General features: G+C 39.3%; 11 non-coding genes across 11 annotated transcripts; 2 read left to right on the top strand and 9 right to left on the bottom strand.

The window, feature by feature from the left end:
- Window positions 1–1,017: 1,017 nt before the first annotated feature.
- TRNAT-AGU lies at window positions 1,018–1,091 on the bottom strand. The gene has a single exon. It is a non-coding gene; the product is annotated as a tRNA-Thr (tRNA).
- Window positions 1,092–2,221: 1,130 nt separating this feature from the next.
- On the bottom strand, window positions 2,222–2,295 carry TRNAT-AGU. Its single transcript has one exon. It is a non-coding gene; the product is annotated as a tRNA-Thr (tRNA).
- A 3,246-nt stretch (window positions 2,296–5,541) lies between these two features.
- On the bottom strand, window positions 5,542–5,615 carry TRNAT-AGU. Its single transcript has one exon. It is a non-coding gene; the product is annotated as a tRNA-Thr (tRNA).
- A 1,114-nt stretch (window positions 5,616–6,729) lies between these two features.
- TRNAT-AGU lies at window positions 6,730–6,803 on the bottom strand. The gene has a single exon. It is a non-coding gene; the product is annotated as a tRNA-Thr (tRNA).
- Window positions 6,804–7,588: 785 nt separating this feature from the next.
- TRNAS-CGA lies at window positions 7,589–7,670 on the top strand. The gene has a single exon. It is a non-coding gene; the product is annotated as a tRNA-Ser (tRNA).
- Window positions 7,671–8,658: 988 nt separating this feature from the next.
- Window positions 8,659–8,732, bottom strand: TRNAT-AGU. The gene has a single exon. It is a non-coding gene; the product is annotated as a tRNA-Thr (tRNA).
- A 5,173-nt stretch (window positions 8,733–13,905) lies between these two features.
- Window positions 13,906–13,979, bottom strand: TRNAT-AGU. The gene has a single exon. It is a non-coding gene; the product is annotated as a tRNA-Thr (tRNA).
- Window positions 13,980–15,109: 1,130 nt separating this feature from the next.
- On the bottom strand, window positions 15,110–15,183 carry TRNAT-AGU. The gene has a single exon. It is a non-coding gene; the product is annotated as a tRNA-Thr (tRNA).
- Window positions 15,184–15,771: 588 nt separating this feature from the next.
- TRNAT-AGU lies at window positions 15,772–15,845 on the bottom strand. The gene has a single exon. It is a non-coding gene; the product is annotated as a tRNA-Thr (tRNA).
- An 825-nt stretch (window positions 15,846–16,670) lies between these two features.
- On the top strand, window positions 16,671–16,752 carry TRNAS-CGA. The gene has a single exon. It is a non-coding gene; the product is annotated as a tRNA-Ser (tRNA).
- Window positions 16,753–19,099: 2,347 nt separating this feature from the next.
- On the bottom strand, window positions 19,100–19,173 carry TRNAT-AGU. The gene has a single exon. It is a non-coding gene; the product is annotated as a tRNA-Thr (tRNA).
- Window positions 19,174–19,305: the final 132 nt, after the last annotated feature.

The raw sequence follows: 19,305 nt of genomic DNA, 5'->3' as shown, positions 1-19,305 counted from the left end.
TCTGTCTAGATTGGAACAAAACAGAATAGACAGAGATGATAGAGGAACTGGAGCTAAGGGAGGGAAAGAGAATCATGTTACCATCTCACTGCCTTTAGCAAGCTGTTTTGCAATAAATTCACATCATTATCAACGTTCCTCTGTGTTCAAATGCAGCTTGAAATAAGGAGAAAGTATTAAAAAAAAAATTCAAAATGTGGTTGTAAGTGTTATTTTTTGTTTTCTTTTGTTTCATTATTCAATAGTACATGTAAAAAGATGAAACTTTGTAATGTATCTTCATTTTTCTCACCTTTCGGCACCCTTTATTTTCCCAGGCCTATAGGATCTCTTTAAATTTTGAAAATCCCATATGGTCACTCCAAAAATCTGTCTAGATTGGAACAAAACAGAATAGACAGAGATGATAGAGGAACTGGAGCTATGGGAGGGAAAGAGAATCATGTTACCATCTCACTGCCTTTAGCAAGTAATGAGTGAGGTGAGTACTTAAGGCAGCAGTCAGGAATCTGGCACTGCTGGATAATCCTGACTACGGACTATAAAAACCAGTCACATTTTGAAAAGATTTTTTGTAGCTAAATAGTGCATCTTATAGTCCACAAACAACGTTAAGTAGGAAATGTTGGATGAGATCATAAGAGACATGAAACCCAGACCCCAATTCAAAATAAATTAAAAATCCAAAATTCATTTAGATTCTAGAAAAGACCCATAACTTAATTCAGGCCCTAGACTTATAATTTTATTCAGACCCCTATATTAATTCAACCAGGATGGAACCAGAATTTCTTTGTTTTAGGTAATGATTATTTTTGTTGTTACCAATGGTTCCTAATCTATCAGAGTTGAATCAAAAACTACTACATTAACAGACATGTCAAGTGTGATGACAGTTCCTTTTTAAATCTGTGTGTGAACTGTCTGTTGAGAGCAACTGTTCAGAAAGGAAAATCTGATGTCGAAATCTAGTGTCTTGATTATATTTTTTCATGTGACATAAAATTCTGAATGAAAAGGCACTGCTGAGATTTGAACTCAGGATCTCCTGTTTACTAGACAGGCGCTTTAACCAGCTAAGCCACAGCACCAAGATGAAACTTTGTAATGTATCTTCATTTTTCTCACCTTTCGGCATCCTATATTTGCTCAGGCCTATAGGATCTCTTTAAATTTTGAAAATCCCATATGGTCACTCCAAAAATCTGTCTAGATTGGAACAAAACAGAATAGACAGAGATGATAGAGGAACTGGAGCTATGGGAGGGAAAGAGAATCATGTTACCATCTCACTGCCTTTAGCAAGCTGTTTTGCAATAAATTCACATCATTATCAACGTTCCTCTGTGTTCAAATGCAGCTTGAAATAAGGAGAAAGTATTAAAAAAAAAAATCAAAATGTGGTTGTAAGTGTTATTTTTTGTTTTCTTTTGTTTCATTAATCAATAGTACATGTAAAAAGATGAAACTTTGTAATGTATCTTCATTTTTCTCACCTTTCGGCATCCTATATTTTCCCAGGCCTATAGGATCTCTTTAAATTTTGAAAATCCCATATGGTCACTCCAAAAATCTGTCTAGATTGGAACAAAACAGAATAGACAGAGATGATAGAGGAACTGGAGCTATGGGAGGGAAAGAGAATCATGTTACCATCTCACTGCCTTTAGCAAGTAATGAGTGAGGTGAGTACTTAAGGCAGCAGTCAGGAATCTGGCACTGCTGGATAATCCTGACTACGGACTATAAAAACCAGTCACATTTTGAAAAGATTTTTTGTAGCTAAATAGTGCATCTTATAGTCCACAAACAACGTTAAGTAGGAAATGTAGGATGAGATCATAAGAGACATGAAACCCAGACCCCAACTCAAAATAAATTAAAAATCCAAAATTCATTTAGATTCTAGAAAAGACCCATAACTTAATTCAGGCCCTAGACTTATAATTTAATTCAGACCCCTATATGAATTCAACCAGGATGGAACCAGAATTTCTTTGTTTTAGGTAATGATTATTTTTGTTGTTACCAATGGTTCCTAATCTATCAGAGTTGAATCAAAAACTCCTACATTAACAGACATGTCAAGTGTGATGACAGTTCCTTTTTAAATCTGTGTGTGAACTGTCTGTTGAGAGAAACTGTTCAGAAAGGAAAATCTGATGTCGAAATCTAGTGGCTTGATAATATTTTTTCATGTGACATAAGGTTCTGAATGAAAAGGCACTGCTGAGATTTGAACTCAGGATCTCCTGTTTACTAGACAGGCGCTTTAACCAGCTAAGCCACAGCACCAAGATGAAACTTTGTAATGTATCTGCATTTTTCTCACCTTTCGGCATCCTATATTTGCCCAGGCCTATAGGATCTCTTTAAATTTTGAAAATCCCATATGGTCACTCCAAAAATCTGTCTAGATTGGAACAAAACAGAATAGACAGAGATGATAGAGGAACTGGAGCTATAGGAGGGAAAGAGAATCATGTTACCATCTCACTGCCTTTAGCAAGTAATGAGTGAGGTGAGTACTTAAGGCAGCAGTCAGGAATCTGGCACTGCTGGATCATCCTGACTACGGACTATAAAAACCAGTCACATTTTGAAAAGATGTTTTCTAGGTAAATAGTGCATCTTATAGTCCACAAACAACGTTAAGTAGGAAATGTAGGATGAGATCATGAGAGACATGAAACCCAGATCCCAACTCAAAATAAATTAAAAATCCAAAATTGATTTAGATTCTAGAAAAGACCCATAACTTAATTCAGGCCCTAGACTTATAATTTAATTCAGACCCCTATATTAATTCAACCAGGATGGAACCAGAATTTCTTTGTTTTAGGTAATGATTTTTTTTGTTGTTTCCAATGGTTTATAATCTATCAGAGTTGAATCAAAAACTCCTACATTAACAGACATGTCAAGTGTGATGACAGGTCCTCTTTAAATCTGTGTGTGAACTGTCTGTTGAGAGCAACTGTTCAGAAAGGAAAATCTGATGTCGAAATCTAGTGGCTTGATAATATTTTTTCATGTGACATAAAGTTCTGAATGAAAAGGCACTGCTGAGATTTGAACTCAGGATCTGTTTACTAGACAGGCACTTTAACCAGCTAAGCTGGACAGGCACACTATTTCTAGCTAAATAGTGCATCTTATAGTCCACAAACAACGTTAAGTAGGAAATAAACCAAAAGAAGGAAATCCAGCGGCTCACCCCTGTCTCGTATGGGTAGGTGCTCACCCTCTAGTCCTACCCTCAGGACTGAAAAGAAGTGATAAAGTATGCAAAAATGAGGGGGCACACTCAAGAGAGAACCACTAGATGGATGATGGCATAATATTTTATTATTCTAAAAACAAACCCCTAAAAATATATAAAAAACAATCATAAAATAGCATATATTAATGCAGCAATCCTATAGTGCATGACAAGCGGTGCTACACATATATGACAAATACCATATGATATATAACATGCAGCAGTATAAAAATGCGTGACACGCTAGTGGTATGGAACCATATGTGATAGTCCTGTAGCCGTCCTATTGATAATAGGTAGAATGTCAGCACTTTCATGCATAAATGTCCCACTGAGACTTGATGGTGATGGTACTATGACCAAATGTCCCAAAAGATGATGCCACTACAATTAGGGCAGTGTAGCTAAATCCAATAGGACAGTTGAATACCAGTGTCCGGTATTGTGGATGTACAAAATACGTACATATATTGGATACTGGAGCTACTTACTATATCACGCCGCCTGTAGTGTCCCGGTCTCACCAAGATGAAACTTTGCAATGTATCTTCATTTTTCTCACCTTTCGGCATCCTATATTTGCCCAGGCCTATAGGATCTCTTTAAATTTTGAAAATCCCATATGGTCACTCCAAAAATCTGTCTAGATTGGAACAAAACAGAATAGACAGAGATGATAGAGGAACTGGAGCTATGGGAGGGAAAGAGAATCATGTTACCATCTCACTGCCTTTAGCAAGTAATGAGTGAGGTGAGTACTTAAGGCAGCAGTCAGGAATCTGGCACTGCTGGATCATCCTGACTACGGACTATAAAAACCAGTCACATTTTGAAAAGATGTTTTCTAGCTAAATAGTGCATCTTATAGTCCACAAACAACGTTAAGTAGGAAATGTAGGATGAGATCATAAGAGACATGAAACCCAGACCCCAACTCAAAATAAATTAAAAATCCAAAATTCATTTAGATTCTAGAAAAGACCCATAACTTAATTCAGGCCCTAGACTTATAATTTTATTCAGACCCCTATATTAATTCAACCAGGATGGAACCAGAATTTCTTTGTTTTATTTAATGATTATTTTTGTTGTTACCAATGGTTTCTAATCTATCAGAGTTGAATTAAAAACTCCTACATTAACAGACATGTCAAGTGTGATGACAGGTCCTTTTTAAATCTGTGTGTGAACTGTCTGTTGAGAGCAACTATTCAGAAAGGAAAATCTGATGTCGAAATCTAGTGGCTTGATAATATTTTTTCATGTCACATAAAGTTCTGAATGAAAAGGCACTGCTGAGATTTGAACTCAGGATCTCCTGTTTACTAGACAGGCGCTTCAACCAGCTAAGCCACAGCACCACACCACTGACAGCCTGGAAGCCTGGAAGCCTGGAAGCCATCAAAATTTGAAAATATTCAACTGCACTTTTGGCCTGATGTTTAACACATTTGCCAGCGAAATAAGCAACACTCGACTGATTTCAGTGCGTTCTGCATGGAAAAGCAGAGGGTAAGCCTCATTGAAAGACGGAGGGGCTAAACATTTGCGCGGATCAACAGGAATTAAAACTACACCATGCCCTTGTCAAAAGGGAAATGTAGGATGAGATCATGAGAGACATGAAACCCAGACCCCAACTCAAAATAAATTAAAAATCCTAAATTCATTTTAATTCTACAAAAGACCCATAAATTAATTCAGGCTCTAGACTTATAATTTAATTCAGACCCCTATATTAATTCAACCAGGATGGAACCAGAATTTCTTTGTTTTAGGTAATGATTATTTTTGTTGTTACCAATGGTTCCTAATCTATCAGAGTTGAATCAAAAACTGCTACATTAACAGACATGTCAAGTGTGATGACAGGTCCTTTTTAAATCTGTGTGTGAGATCATGAGAGACATGAAACCCAGATCCCAACTCAAAATAAATTAAAAATCCAAAATTCATTTAGATTCTAGAAAAGACCCATAACTTAATTCAGGCCCTAGACTTATAATTTAATTCAGACCCCTATATTAATTCAACCAGGATGGAACCAGAATTTCTTTGTTTTAGGTAATGATTATTTTTGTTGTTACCAATGGTTCCTAATGTATCCGAGTTGAATCAAAAACTCCTACATTAACAGACATGTCAAGTGTGATGACAGGTCCTTTTTAAATCTGTGTGTGAACTGTCTGTTGAGAGCAACTGTTCAGAAAGGAAAATCTGATGTCGAAATCTAGTGTCTTGATTATATTTTTTCATGTGACATAAAATTCTGAATGAAAAGGCACTGCTGAGATTTGAACTCAGGATCTCCTGTTTACTAGACAGGCGCTTTAACCAGCTAAGCCACAGCACCAAGATGAAACTTTGTAATGTATCTTCATTTTTCTCACCTTTCGGCATCCTATATTTGCCCAGGCCTATAGGATCTCTTTAAATTTTGAAAATCCCATATGGTCACTCCAAAAATCTGTCTAGATTGGAACAAAACAGAATAGACAGAGATGATAGAGGAACTGGAGCTATGGGAGGGAAAGAGAATCATGTTACCATCTCACTGCCTTTAGCAAGTAATGAGTGAGGTGAGTACTTAAGGCAGCAGTCAGGAATCTGGCACTGCTGGATCATCCTGACTACGGACTATAAAAACCAGTCACATTTTGAAAATATGTTTTCTAGCTAAATAGTGCATCCTATAGTCCACAAACAACGATAAGTAGGAAATGTAGGATGAGATCATGAGAGACATGAAACCCAGACCCCAACTCAAAATTAATTAAAAACCCAAAATTCATTTAGATTCTAGAAAAGGCCCATAACTTAATTCAGGCCCTAGACTTATAATTTAATTCAGACCCCTATATTAATTCAACCAGGATGGAACCAGAATTTCTTTGTTTTAGGTAATGATTTTTTTTGTTGTTTCCAATGGTTTCTAATCTATCAGAGCTTAATCAAAAACTCCTACATTAACAGACATGTCAAGTGTGATGACATGTCCTCTTTAAATCTGTGTGTGAACTGTCTGTTGAGAGCAACTGTTCAGAAAGGAAAATCTGATGTCGAAATCTAGTGGCTTGATAATATTTTTTCATGTGACATAAAGTTCTGAATGAAAAGGCACTGCTGAGATTTGAACTCAGGATCTCCTGTTTACTAGACAGGCACTTTAACCAGCTAAGCTGGACAGGCACACTATTTCTAGCTAAATAGTGCATCTTATAGTCCACAAACAACGTTAAGTAGGAAATGTAGGATGAGATCATAAGAGACATGAAACCCAGACCCCAACTCAAAATAAATTAAAAATCCAAAATTCATTTAGATTCTAGAAAAGACCCATAACTTAATTCAGGCCCTAGACTTATAATATAATTCAGACCCCTATATTAATTCAACCAGGATTTCTTTGTTTTAGGTAATGATTATTTTTGTTGTTACCAATGGTTCCTAATCTATCAGAGTTGAAAAGGCACTGCTGAGATTTGAACTCAGGATCTCCTGTTTACTAGACAGGCGCTTTAACCAGCTAAGCCACAGCACCACACCACTGACAGCCTGGAAGCCTGGAAGCCTGGAAGCCTGGAAGCCATCAAAATTTGAAAATATTCAACTTGGATTTGTGCCACATATACAACTGTATTGCTCTCCTCTGGGTGGCGATAAAGTTGAATACTTTGGTGAATAATGGGATCCAATGACTCCCGTGCCCTGCCATTCACTTTCATAGGCCATAGGCCACTGCAGTTTAGTATTTAAAGGGTATTGTGAAGCATAGCAGACACATTATTGGGGTAGAATAAGGATAATACTGTTGGGGCACCAAGATGGGGAGGATGATGGAAACATGATGAACTGAAGATGTCTGTGTTGCAAACTTTGCAGAGACGAGGCATGGCTAAAAGAAGTCATCATGGCGGTCTGGGCCAAATGGAGAATATGGGGAACCAGAATGTGTATAATCACAGCAGACATCACTGTATATAATAGGTATTTCATCCCAAATTTTGGCATTGGATCCTTTCAAGGCAAAGTCTTAAAAGATTTTTTGGGGTAAATTATTCCTTTACACTCATGATAGGATCCAATCTCATTTTAGTGTTAAATATACATCTTCTAAAGGAGGTCACGATGCACACTTCTGAATAAGCCCTTATATAGAATTGGACCTTTTGGAACTTCAGGAAATCATCTTCTCGCTCCAAGAAATGATGACACATCTTCCCAGTATGTACTTAATCTATTGCTTGGAGTAGAACAGGCTATTTGTTTTGTTTAAAGATTGGAGCTGCTTAGCTGCCAAGCTGCCAGAAGTCTTTCTGCTTATCAGTAGTCGTGGCAGAGTGGTTAAGGCGATGGACTCGAAATCCATTGGGGTTTTCCCGCGTAGGTTCAAATCCTGCCGACTACGTAGGTTGACTAAAGGACTGTTTTTTTCCATAAACTGTTGCTATCATATAAAGAAAGTGAGGCACAATTAAGCTGTTTTGCAATAAATTCACATCATTATCAACGTTCCTCTGTGTTCAAATGCAGCTTGAAATAAGGAGAAAGTATTAAAAAAAAAAAAATCAAAATGTGGTTGTAAGTATTATTTTTTGTTTTCTTTTGTTTCATTAATCAATAGTACATGTAAAAAGATGAAACTTTGTAATGTATCTTCATTTTTCTCACCTTTCGGCATCCTATATTTTCCCAGGCCTATAGGATCTCTTTAAATTTTGAAAATCCCATATGGTCACTCCAAAAATCTGTCTAGATTGGAACAAAACAGAATAGACAGAGATGATAGAGGAACTGGAGCTATGGGAGGGAAAGAGAATCATGTTACCATCTCACTGCCTTTAGCAAGTAATGAGTGAGGTGAGTACTTAAGGCAGCAGTCAGGAATCTGGCACTGCTGGATAATCCTGACTACGGACTATAAAAACCAGTCACATTTTGAAAAGATTTTTTGTAGCTAAATAGTGCATCTTATAGTCCACAAACAACGTTAAGTAGGAAATGTAGGATGAGATCATAAGAGACATGAAACCCAGACCCCAATTCAAAATAAATTAAAAATCCAAAATTCATTTAGATTCTAGAAAAGACCCATAACTTAATTCAGGCCCTAGACTTATAATTTTATTCAGACCCCTATATTAATTCAACCAGGATGGAACCAGAATTTCTTTGTTTTAGGTAATGATTATTTTTGTTGTTACCAATGGTTCCTAATCTATCATAGTTGAATCCAAAACTACTACATTAACAGACATGTCAAGTGTGATGACAGTTCCTTTTTAAATCTGTGTGTGAACTGTCTGTTGAGAGCAACTGTTCAGAAAGGAAAATCTGATGTCGAAATCTAGTGTCTTGATTATATTTTTTCATGTGACATAAAATTCTGAATGAAAAGGCACTGCTGAGATTTGAACTCAGGATCTCCTGTTTACTAGACAGGCGCTTTAACCAGCTAAGCCACAGCACCAAGATGAAACTTTGTAATGTATCTTCATTTTTCTCACCTTTCGGCATCCTATATTTGCTCAGGCCTTTAGGATCTCTTTAAATTTTGAAAATCCCATATGGTCACTCCAAAAATCTGTCTAGATTGGAACAAAACAGAATAGACAGAGATGATAGAGGAACTGGAGCTATGGGAGGGAAAGAGAATCATGTTACCATCTCACTGCCTTTAGCAAGCTGTTTTGCAATAAATTCACATCATTATCAACGTTCCTCTGTGTTCAAATGCAGCTTGAAATAAGGAGAAAAAAATTAAAAAAAAAATTCAAAATGTGGTTGTAAGTGTTATTTTTCGTTTTCTTTTGTTTCATTAATCAATAGTACATGTAAAAAGATGAAACTTTGTAATGTATCTTCATTTTTCTCACCTTTCGGCACCCTTTATTTTCCCAGGCCTATAGGATCTCTTTAAATTTTGAAAATCCCATATGGTCACTCCAAAAATCTGTCTAGATTGGAACAAAACAGAAGCGTCAATTTTGACGTAAATTTGTTTTCCCTTAGTCCTAACAGCAGCACAAGTGGGGTATTTGCCCCTGTGAAGCTGGTCAGGACAGGCGGAATTTTTAATGAACACAAAAATTTCTGCCTAAGTATCCTAATTAATCAATTAAGCCTCTACCCCATATAACCCGGCCCCTAACTGGACGGGGTTGCTTTATAACAAGTAAATGATAATAATCACACAAGGGGAGGGAAATTTGTGTGCTGCTGTTAGGACTAAGGGAAAACAAATTTACGTCAAAATTGACGCTTCCCTTTCGTCCTAACCAGCAGCACAAGTGGGGAAGTAGCAAGAAACCTCACCCAAATTGGGAGGGCTCCCTACTCCCCTCTCAGGAGAGGGCGGCACTTAAAACGGATTGTCCAAAGGCCATTCCCTCCGCCTGTCTAGCCTCTAGACGATAATGCGAGATGAAGGTGTTCAGAGAACTCCAAGAAGCGGCTGCACAAATCTGATCCAGGGGGATCAGTTTCTTCTCCGCATAAGAGGTGGATACAGCCCTGGTAGAATGGGCGGAGACAAAAGAAGGAGGTGTCAAATCTTGGGACAGAAAGGCCAGACGGATTGCTTCTTTAATCCACCTGCTCAGAGTGGGTTTGGAGGCTTTCAGACCCCTGTTCTTCCCTGAATAGGTCAGAAGGAGGTTTTCCGACCTTCTGAATTCACTTGTTCTGTCCAAATATATCCTAAGACCTCTTGAGATGTCCAATGTACGGAGCTTTTCCTCCTCGGGAGAAGTCGCAGCCGGTGAAAAAGTGGGCAGACATATCGTCTGATTGATATTAGAGAAAGTAGGAACCTTTGGTAAAAAGGTTGGCAAAAACCTTAACAGGACCTTGTCCTGAAGGAATTTTAAATAGGGCTCAGAAGCCCCCAGAGCCTGAAGTTCCCCAACTCTCTTAGCTGATGTGATAGCTAGTAAGAAGGTGATCTTTAGGGATAGGAACCTCAAGTCTACCTCATTCAAAGGCTCAAAGGGGGAAACACATAACCCTTTTAGAACCACTGTTAAGTCCCACTGTGGGACTGGTCTCAGGATTCTGGGTTTAAGCCTCTCGGCTCCCTTCAGGAACCTTTTGATTAGGGGGTCCTGAGAAATCGGTCTGCTAAGGCATGCCGATAAGGCAGAGACGTGAGCTCTGAGTGTAGATGGGCTTAGACCCTTGTCTAGACCATCCTGGAGGAATTGTAGAATAGCGGAGAGAGGAGGGTCTGAGGCAACTACCTCTCTGACATTACACCATTGCAGGAATATTCTGTAGATTCTAGAATACTTCTTGCTTGTAGATTCCGCTCTGGAGTGAGAAATTGTTCTCAGGACCTCCACAGATAACCCTCTAGCTTCTAGAAGGGACCTGTCAATCTCCAGGCTGTCAGATTGAGCCTCCTCAGATCTAGACAGGGACCTGTGTCCTGATACACAAGGTCCTGTATTAGGGGAAGTCTCCAATAATTGCCCTGACTCATCTGCATGAGCTGGGTGAACCAAGACCTCTTTGGCCAGAATGGCATGATGGCGATCACCGAGGTCTGGTCTTGCTTGATCTTCATCAATACCCTTGGTATCATGGAAATTGGAGGGAAGATGTATGCCAGCCTGAACCTCCAAGTTATGGACAGAGCGTCTATTGCTACTGGGTTGTCCTCCCTGTAAAGGGAACAGAACTTGCTCACCTTGGCATTCAATCGGGTAGCCATCAGGTCGATTTCCGGGGTGCCCCACCGCTGGACAATCGTGGAGAAGATACTCTTGTTCAGGGACCACTCCCCTGGAACTGGTAGACCCCGACTCAGGCGATCTGCGACCACATTGAGATCCCCTTTGATATGGACTGCCATTAGGTGGGACAGATTGACCTCTGCCCAAGAGAGAATAGAACCCACCTCCCTCAGGAGGGTCTGGGATTTCGTCCCTCCCTGTCTGTTCAGGTAAGCGACCACAGTTGTGTTGTCTGTCCGGACTCTCACCGCCTGACTGCGAATGAGAGGAGCAAAATGAAGGAGGGCTAGTTTGACCGCTCTCAGCTCTCTCCAATTGGATGAGAGGATTTTCTCCTGGGGATTCCAAGTACCTCGTACTGGGTTGTCCTCCAGATGGGCCCCCCAGCCCAGCAGTGAAGCGTCCGTGGTCAACGTGACCCAACGGGGTTGGATCAGAGACCTCCCATCTTTTAGGTTCTTCCACCACTTGAGCGAAGAACGGACTTCTACCGACAGGGAGTGCATTCTGTCTAGGTCTTTGGGCTTGCGACTCCAAGCTGCTAAGACCTCCTCCTGAAGAGGGCGTAAGTGCCATAAGGCCCAAGGAACTGCCTCTGCAGATGCTGACATGTGGCCTAACATCCTCATAAGAACCCTTATGGAGACTCGTTTGGGCGGTATAAGAGACTGTGCGGCTTTTATTACTCTGTCCCTCCTCTGTGGGGACAGGTACAGGGTCATCAGTTGTGAATCGATCACAAACCCCAAGAACGTTCTCGTGGTTGAGGGGACTAAGTGCGACTTGTCCCAATTTATCAACCAACCCAGACCGTGGAGAATCTGGAGAGCTTGTTGAAGCTGACTCTGCAGGACGTCTGCGTTTGCGGCTTTTAAAAGCCAATCGTCCAAGTACGGTACGACCTCTAGCCCAAGAAGTCTTAAATGGGCGACCACAGGAGCCACTACCTTTGTGAAGGTGTGCGGAGCTGAGGATATGCCGAAGGGCAATACAGCAAACTGGTAGTGCTTCACTACCCCTTGCAAGGCCACAGCAACTCTGAGATATTTCCTGTGTGCTGGGCAGATGGGAACATGAAGGTAGGCATCCTTCAGGTCTATAGTTACCATCACATCTCCTGGGTTCAGGATGTTTATTACAGAGCGGATGGTTTCCATCCGGAAACGCTTCTTCCTGATGAAACGATTTAGGTAACGTAAATCGATGATCATCCGCCAGTCTCCTGATGGTTTTGGTACCAGAAAAATGGGGGAATAAACCCCCTGCCGCCACTCGCGAGGAGGAACCTCCTCTAATGCTCCTTTCTGTATATACTGGAGAACCGAGTCTTCCAGGATTAATTGTTTGTCGGGTGCTAAAGTCCTTGTTAGGACGAACTTGTCCCGAGGAAGGGAAATTAAATCTATTGTGTACCCTGATGCTATCACTTGTAGCACCCAAGGGTCTGGAATTTTTTGCATCCAAAAATTTTTGAATAGCCTCAAACGTCCACCGACTGGGGGACTGAAAACTGGTCCTTCTTCTGGGACCCCGGGGGGTGGGGAAGGGGAATTGACGGGCTGTAGAGAGTCATAGGTCAGCCCTGCGGTTCCCACGACCGCGACCCCTACCTCTCTTACTACCTTCAGAACGCCTCTGGGTTCTATCTCCCCCTTGAAATCTTCCTCCTCCTCCTCCTCTACCTCTTCCTCGACCCCGAAAGGACTGCTGGGGGAGGGATTTACCTTTTTTGTCTGCTAGGTTCTCCATGAGAGAATCTAACTCAGAACCGAACAATCTACCCGGTTCATAAGGAAGGGAGCAAAGGTTAAATTTGGACGTGTTGTCCGCCGCCCATGGTTTTAACCAGAGTGGGCGTCTGCTGGCTGAGGAGAGCGCCATAGACTTGGCCAGCCAAACCGCCGCCATCACCCCCCTGCATCTGATACACACAGATGGGCTCCGAAGTGATCCACCGGAGGCACGCTCCCACAGAGGTAGGAGAGGGCAGGTCCAGGATACCTAGAAAAAACAAAAAAGGCAGAATTAAAGATTATAATAACCATATAATAACACTATGGATAACAATGGGAGACTCCAGAAAGGAGTCAAGCCTGTCCTGGAGTCCACAGGACAATAAAAAAGCAACCCCGTCCAGTTAGGGGCCGGGTTATATGGGGTAGAGGCTTAATTGATTAATTAGGATACTTAGGCAGAAATTTTTGTGTTCATTAAAAATTCCGCCTGTCCTGACCAGCTTCACAGGGGCAAATACCCCACTTGTGCTGCTGGTTAGGACGAAAGGGAATAGACAGAGATGATAGAGGAACTGGAGCTATGGGAGGGAAAGAGAATCATGTTACCATCTCACTGCCTTTAGTAAGTAATGAGTGAGGTGAGTACTTAAGGCAGCAGTCAGGAATCTGGCACTGCTGGATAATCCTGACTACGGACTATAAAAACCAGTCACATTTTGAAAAGATTTTTTGTAGCTAAATAGTGCATCTTATAGTCCACAAACAACGTTAAGTAGGAAATGTAGGATGAGATCATAAGAGACATGAAACCCAGACCCCAATTCAAAATAAATTAAAAATCCAAAATTCATTTAGATTCTAGAAAAGACCCATAACTTAATTCAGGCCCTAGACTTATAATTTTATTCAGACCCCTATATTAATTCAACCAGGATGGAACCAGAATTTCTTTGTTTTAGGTAATGATTATTTTTGTTGTTACCAATGGTTCCTAATCTATCAGAGTTGAATCAAAAACTACTACATTAACAGACATGTCAAGTGTGATGACAGTTCCTTTTTAAATCTGTGTGTGAACTGTCTGTTGAGAGCAACTGTTCAGAAAGGAAAATCTGATGTCGAAATCTAGTGTTTTGATTATATTTTTTCATGTGACATAAAATTCTGAATGAAAAGGCACTGCTGAGATTTGAACTCAGGATCTCCTGTTTACTAGACAGGCGCTTTAACCAGCTAAGCCACAGCACCAAGATGAAACTTTGTAATGTATCTTCATTTTTCTCACCTTTCGGCATCCTATATTTGCTCAGGCCTATAGGATCTCTTTAAATTTTGAAAATCCCATATGGTCACTCCAAAAATCTGTCTAGATTGGAACAAAACAGAATAGACAGAGATAATAGAGGAACTGGAGCTATGGGAGGGAAAGAGAATCATGTTACCATCTCACTGCCTTTAGCAAGCTGTTTTGCAATAAATTCACATCATTATCAACGTTCCTCTGTGTTCAAATGCAGCTTGAAATAAGGAGAAAGTATTAAAAAAAAAATTCAAAATGTGGTTGTAAGTGTTATTTTTTGTTTTCTTTTGTTTCATTAATCAATAGTACATGTAAAAAGATGAAACTTTGTAATGTATCTTCATTTTTCTCACCTTTCGGCACCCTTTATTTTCCCAGGCCTATAGGATCTCTTTAAATTTTGAAAATCCCATATGGTCACTCCAAAAATCTGTCTAGATTGGAACAAAACAGAATAGACAGAGATGATAGAGGAACTGGAGCTATGGGAGGGAAAGAGAATCATGTTACCATCTCACTGCCTTTAGCAAGTAATGAGTGAGGTGAGTACTTAAGGCAGCAGTCAGGAATCTGGCACTGCTGGATAATCCTGACTACGGACTATAAAAACCAGTCACATTTTGAAAAGATTTTTTGTAGCTAAATAGTGCATCTTATAGTCCACAAACAACGTTAAGTAGGAAATGTTGGATGAGATCATAAGAGACATGAAACCCAGACCCCAACTCAAAATAAATTAAAAATCCAAAATTCATTTAGATTCTAGAAAAGACCCATAACTTAATTCAGGCCCTAGACTTATAATTTAATTCAGACCCCTATATTAATTCAACCAGGATGGAACCAGAATTTCTTTGTTTTAGGTAATGATTATTTTTGTTGTTACCAATGGTTCCTAATCTATCAGAGTTGAATCAAAAACTCCTACATTAACAGACATGTCAAGTGTGATGACAGTTCCTTTTTAAATCTGTGTGTGAACTGTCTGTTGAGAGCAACTGTTCAGAAACGAAAATCTGATGTCGAAATCTAGTGTCTTGATTATATTTTTTCATGTGACATAAAATTCTGAATGAAAAGGCACTGCTGAGATTTGAACTCAGGATCTCCTGTTTACTAGACAGGCGCTTTAACCAGCTAAGCCACAGCACCAAGATGAAACTTTGTAATGTATCTTCATTTTTCTCACCTTTCGGCATCCTATATTTGCCCAGGCCTATAGGATCTCTTTAAATTTTGAAAATCCCATATGGTCACTCCAAAAATCTGTCTAGATTGGAACAAAACAGAATAGACAGAGATGATAGAGGAACTGGAGCTATGGGAGGGAAAGAGAATCATGTTACCATCTCACTGCCTTTAGCAAGTAATGAGTGAGGTGAGTACTTAAGGCAGCAGTCAGGAATCTGGCACTGCTGGATCATCCTGACTACGGACTATAAAAACCAGTCACATTTTGAAAATATGTTTTCTAGCTAAATAGTGCATCTTATAGTCCACAAACAACGTTAAGTAGGAAATGTAGGATGAGATCATGAGAGACATGAAACCCAGATCCCAACTCAAAATAAATTAAAAATCCAAAATTCATTTAGATTCTAGAAAAGACACATAACTTAATTCAGGCCCTAGATTTATAATTTAATTCAGACCCCTATATTAATTTAACTAGGATTTCTTTGTTTTAGGTAATGATTATTTTTGTTGTTACCAATGGTTCCTAATCTATCAGAGTTGAAAAGGCACTGCTGAGATTTGAACTCAGGATCTCCTGTTTACTAGACAGGCGCTTTAACCAGCTAAGCCACAGCACCACACCACTGACAGCCTGGAAGCCTGGAAGCCTAGAAGCCTAGAAGCCTGGAAGCCTAGAAGCCTGGAAGCCTGGAAGCCATCAAAATTTGAAAATATTCAACTTGGATTTGTGCCACATATACAACTGTATTGCTCTCCTCTGGGTGGCGATAAAGTTGAATACTTTGGTGAATAATGGGATCCAATGACTCCTGTGCCCTGCCATTCACTTTCATAGGCCATAGGCCACTGCAGTTTAGTATTTAAAGGGTATTGTGAAGCATAGCAGACACATTATTGGGGTAGAATAAGGATAATACTGTTGGGGCACCAAGATGGGGAGGATGATGGAAACATGATGAACTGAAGATGTCTGTGTTGCAAACTTTGCAGAGACGAGGCATGGCTAAAAGAAGTCATCATGGCGGTCTGGGCCAAATGGAGAATATGGGGAACCAGAATGTGTATAATCACAGCAGACATCACTGTATATAATAGGTATTTCATCCCAAATTTTGGCATTGGATCCTTTCAAGGCAAAGTCTTAAAAGATTTTTTGGGGTAAATTATTCCTTTACACTCATGATAGGATCCAATCTCATTTTAGTGTTAAATATACATCTTCTAAAGGAGGTCACGATGCACACTTCTGAATAAGCCCTTATATAGAATTGGACCTTTTGGAACTTCAGGAAATCATCTTCTCGCTCCAAGAAATGATGACACATCTTCCCCGTATGTACTTAATCTATTGCTTGGAGTAGAACAGGCTATTTGTTTTGTTTAAAGATTGGAGCTGCTTAGCTGCCAAGCTGCCAAGCTGCCAGAAGTCTTTCTGCTTATCAGTAGTCGTGGCCGAGTGGTTAAGGCGATGGACTCGAAATCCATTGGGGTTTTCCCGCGTAGGTTCAAATCCTGCCGACTACGTAGGTTGACTAAAGGACTGTTTTTTTCCATAAACTGTTGCTATCATATAAAGAAAGTGAGGCACAATTAAGCTGTTTTGCAATAAATTCACATCATTATCAACGTTCCTCTGTGTTCAAATGCAGCTTGAAATAAGGAGAAAGTATTAAAAAAAATATCAAAATGTGGTTGTAAGTGTTATTTTTTGTTTTCTTTTGTTTCATTAATCAATAGTACATGTAAAAAGATGAAACTTTGTAATGTATCTTCATTTTTCTCACCTTTCGGCATCCTATATTTTCCCAGGCCTATAGGATCTCTTTAAATTTTGAAAATCCCATATGGTCACTCCAAAAATCTGTCTAGATTGGAACAAAACAGAATAGACAGAGATGATAGAGGAACTGGAGCTATGGGAGGGAAAGAGAATCATGTTACCATCTCACTGCCTTTAGCAAGTAATGAGTGAGGTGAGTACTTAAGGCAGCAGTCAGGAATCTGGCACTGCTGGATAATCCTGACTACGGACTATAAAAACCAGTCACATTTTGAAAAGATTTTTTGTAGCTAAATAGTGCATCTTATAGTCCACAAACAACGTTAAGTAGGAAATGTAGGATGAGATCATAAGAGACATGAAACCCAGACCCCAACTCAAAATAAATTAAAAATCCAAAATTCATTTAGATTCTAGAAAAGACCCATAACTTAATTCAGGCCCTAGACTTATAATTTAATTCAGACCCCTATATTAATTCAACCAGGATGGAACCAGAATTTCTTTGTTTTAGGTAATGATTATTTTTGTTGTTACCAATGGTTCCTAATCTATCAGAGTTGAATCAAAAACTCCTACATTAACAGACATGTCAAGTGTGATGACAGTTCCTTTTTAAATCTGTGTGTGAACTGTCTGTTGAGAGCAACTGTTCAGAAACGAAAATCTGATGTCGAAATCTAGTGTCTTGATTATATTTTTTCATGTGACATAAAATTCTGAATGAAAAGGCATTGCTGAGATTTGAACTCAGGATCTCAGGTTTACTAGACAGGCGCTTTAAGCAGCTAAGCCACAGCACCAAGATGAAACTTTGTAATGTATCTTCATTTTTCTCACCTTCCGGCATCCTATATTTGCCCAGGCCTATAGGATCTCTTTAAATTTTGAAAATCCCATATGGTCACTCCAAAAATCTGTCTAGATTGGAACAAAACAGAATAGACAGAGATGATAGAGGAACTGGAGCTATGGGAGGGAAAGAGAATCATGTTACCATCTCACTGCCTTTAGCAAGTAATGAGTGAGGTGAGTACTTAAGGCAGCAGTCAGGAATCTGGCACTGCTGGATCATCCTGACTACGGACTATAAAAACCAGTCACATTTTGAAAAGATGTTTTCTAGCTAAATAGTGCATCTTATAGTCCACAAACAACGTTAAGTAGTAAATGTAGGATGAGATCATGAGAGACATGAAACCCAGACCCCAACTCAAAATAAATTAAAAACCCAAAATTCATTTAGATTCTAGAAAAGACCCATAACTTAATTCAGGCCCTAGACTTATAATTTAATTCAGACCCCTATATTAATTCAACCAGGATGGAACCAGAATTTCTTTGTTTTAGGTAATGATTTTTTTTGTTGTTTCCAATGGTTTATAATCTATCAGAGTTGAATCAAAAACTCCTACATTAACAGATTTGTCAAGTGTGATGACAGGTCCTCTTTAAATCTGTGTGTGAACTGTCTGTTGAGAGCAACTGTTCAGAAAGGAAAATCTGATGTCGAAATCTAGTGGCTTGATAATATTTTTTCATGTGACATAAAGTTCTGAATGAAAAGGCACTGCTGAGACTTGAACTCAGGATCTCCTGTTTACTAGACAGGCACTTTAACCAGCTAAGCTAGACAGGCACACTATTTCTAGCTAAATAGTGCATCTTATAGTCCACAAACAACGTTAAGTAGGAAATGTAGGATGAGATCATAAGAGACATGAAACCCAGACCCCAACTCAAAATAAATTAAAAATCCAAAATTCATTTAGATTCTAGAAAAGACCCATAACTTAATTCAGGCCCTAGACTTATAATTTTATTCAGACCCCTATATTAATTCAACCAGGATGGAACCAGAATTTCTTTGTTTTATTTAATGATTATTTTTGTTGTTACCAATGGTTTCTAATCTATCAGAGTTGAATTAAAAACTCCTACATTAACAGACATGTCAAGTGTGATGACAGGTCCTTTTTAAATCTGTGTGTGAACTGTCTGTTGAGAGAAACTGTTCAGAAAGGAAAATCTGATGTCGAAATCTAGCGGCTTGATAATATTTTTTCATGTGACATAAGGTTCTGAATGAAAAGGCACTGCTGAGATTTGAACTCAGGATCTCCTGTTTACTAGACAGGCGCTTTAACCAGCTAAGCCACAGCACCAAGATGAAACTTTGTTATGTATCTGCATTTTTCTCACCTTTCGGCATCCTATATTTGCCCAGGCCTATAGGATCTCTTTAAATTTTGAAAATCCCATATGGTCACTCCAAAAATCTGTCTAGATTGGAACAA

The sequence above is a fragment of the Bufo bufo genome, chromosome 1 (genome assembly GCF_905171765.1).
Source record: "Bufo bufo chromosome 1, aBufBuf1.1, whole genome shotgun sequence".
Classification (NCBI taxonomy): Eukaryota; Metazoa; Chordata; class Amphibia; order Anura; family Bufonidae; genus Bufo; species Bufo bufo.
This window is presented reverse-complemented; position numbering and strand designations above follow the sequence as displayed.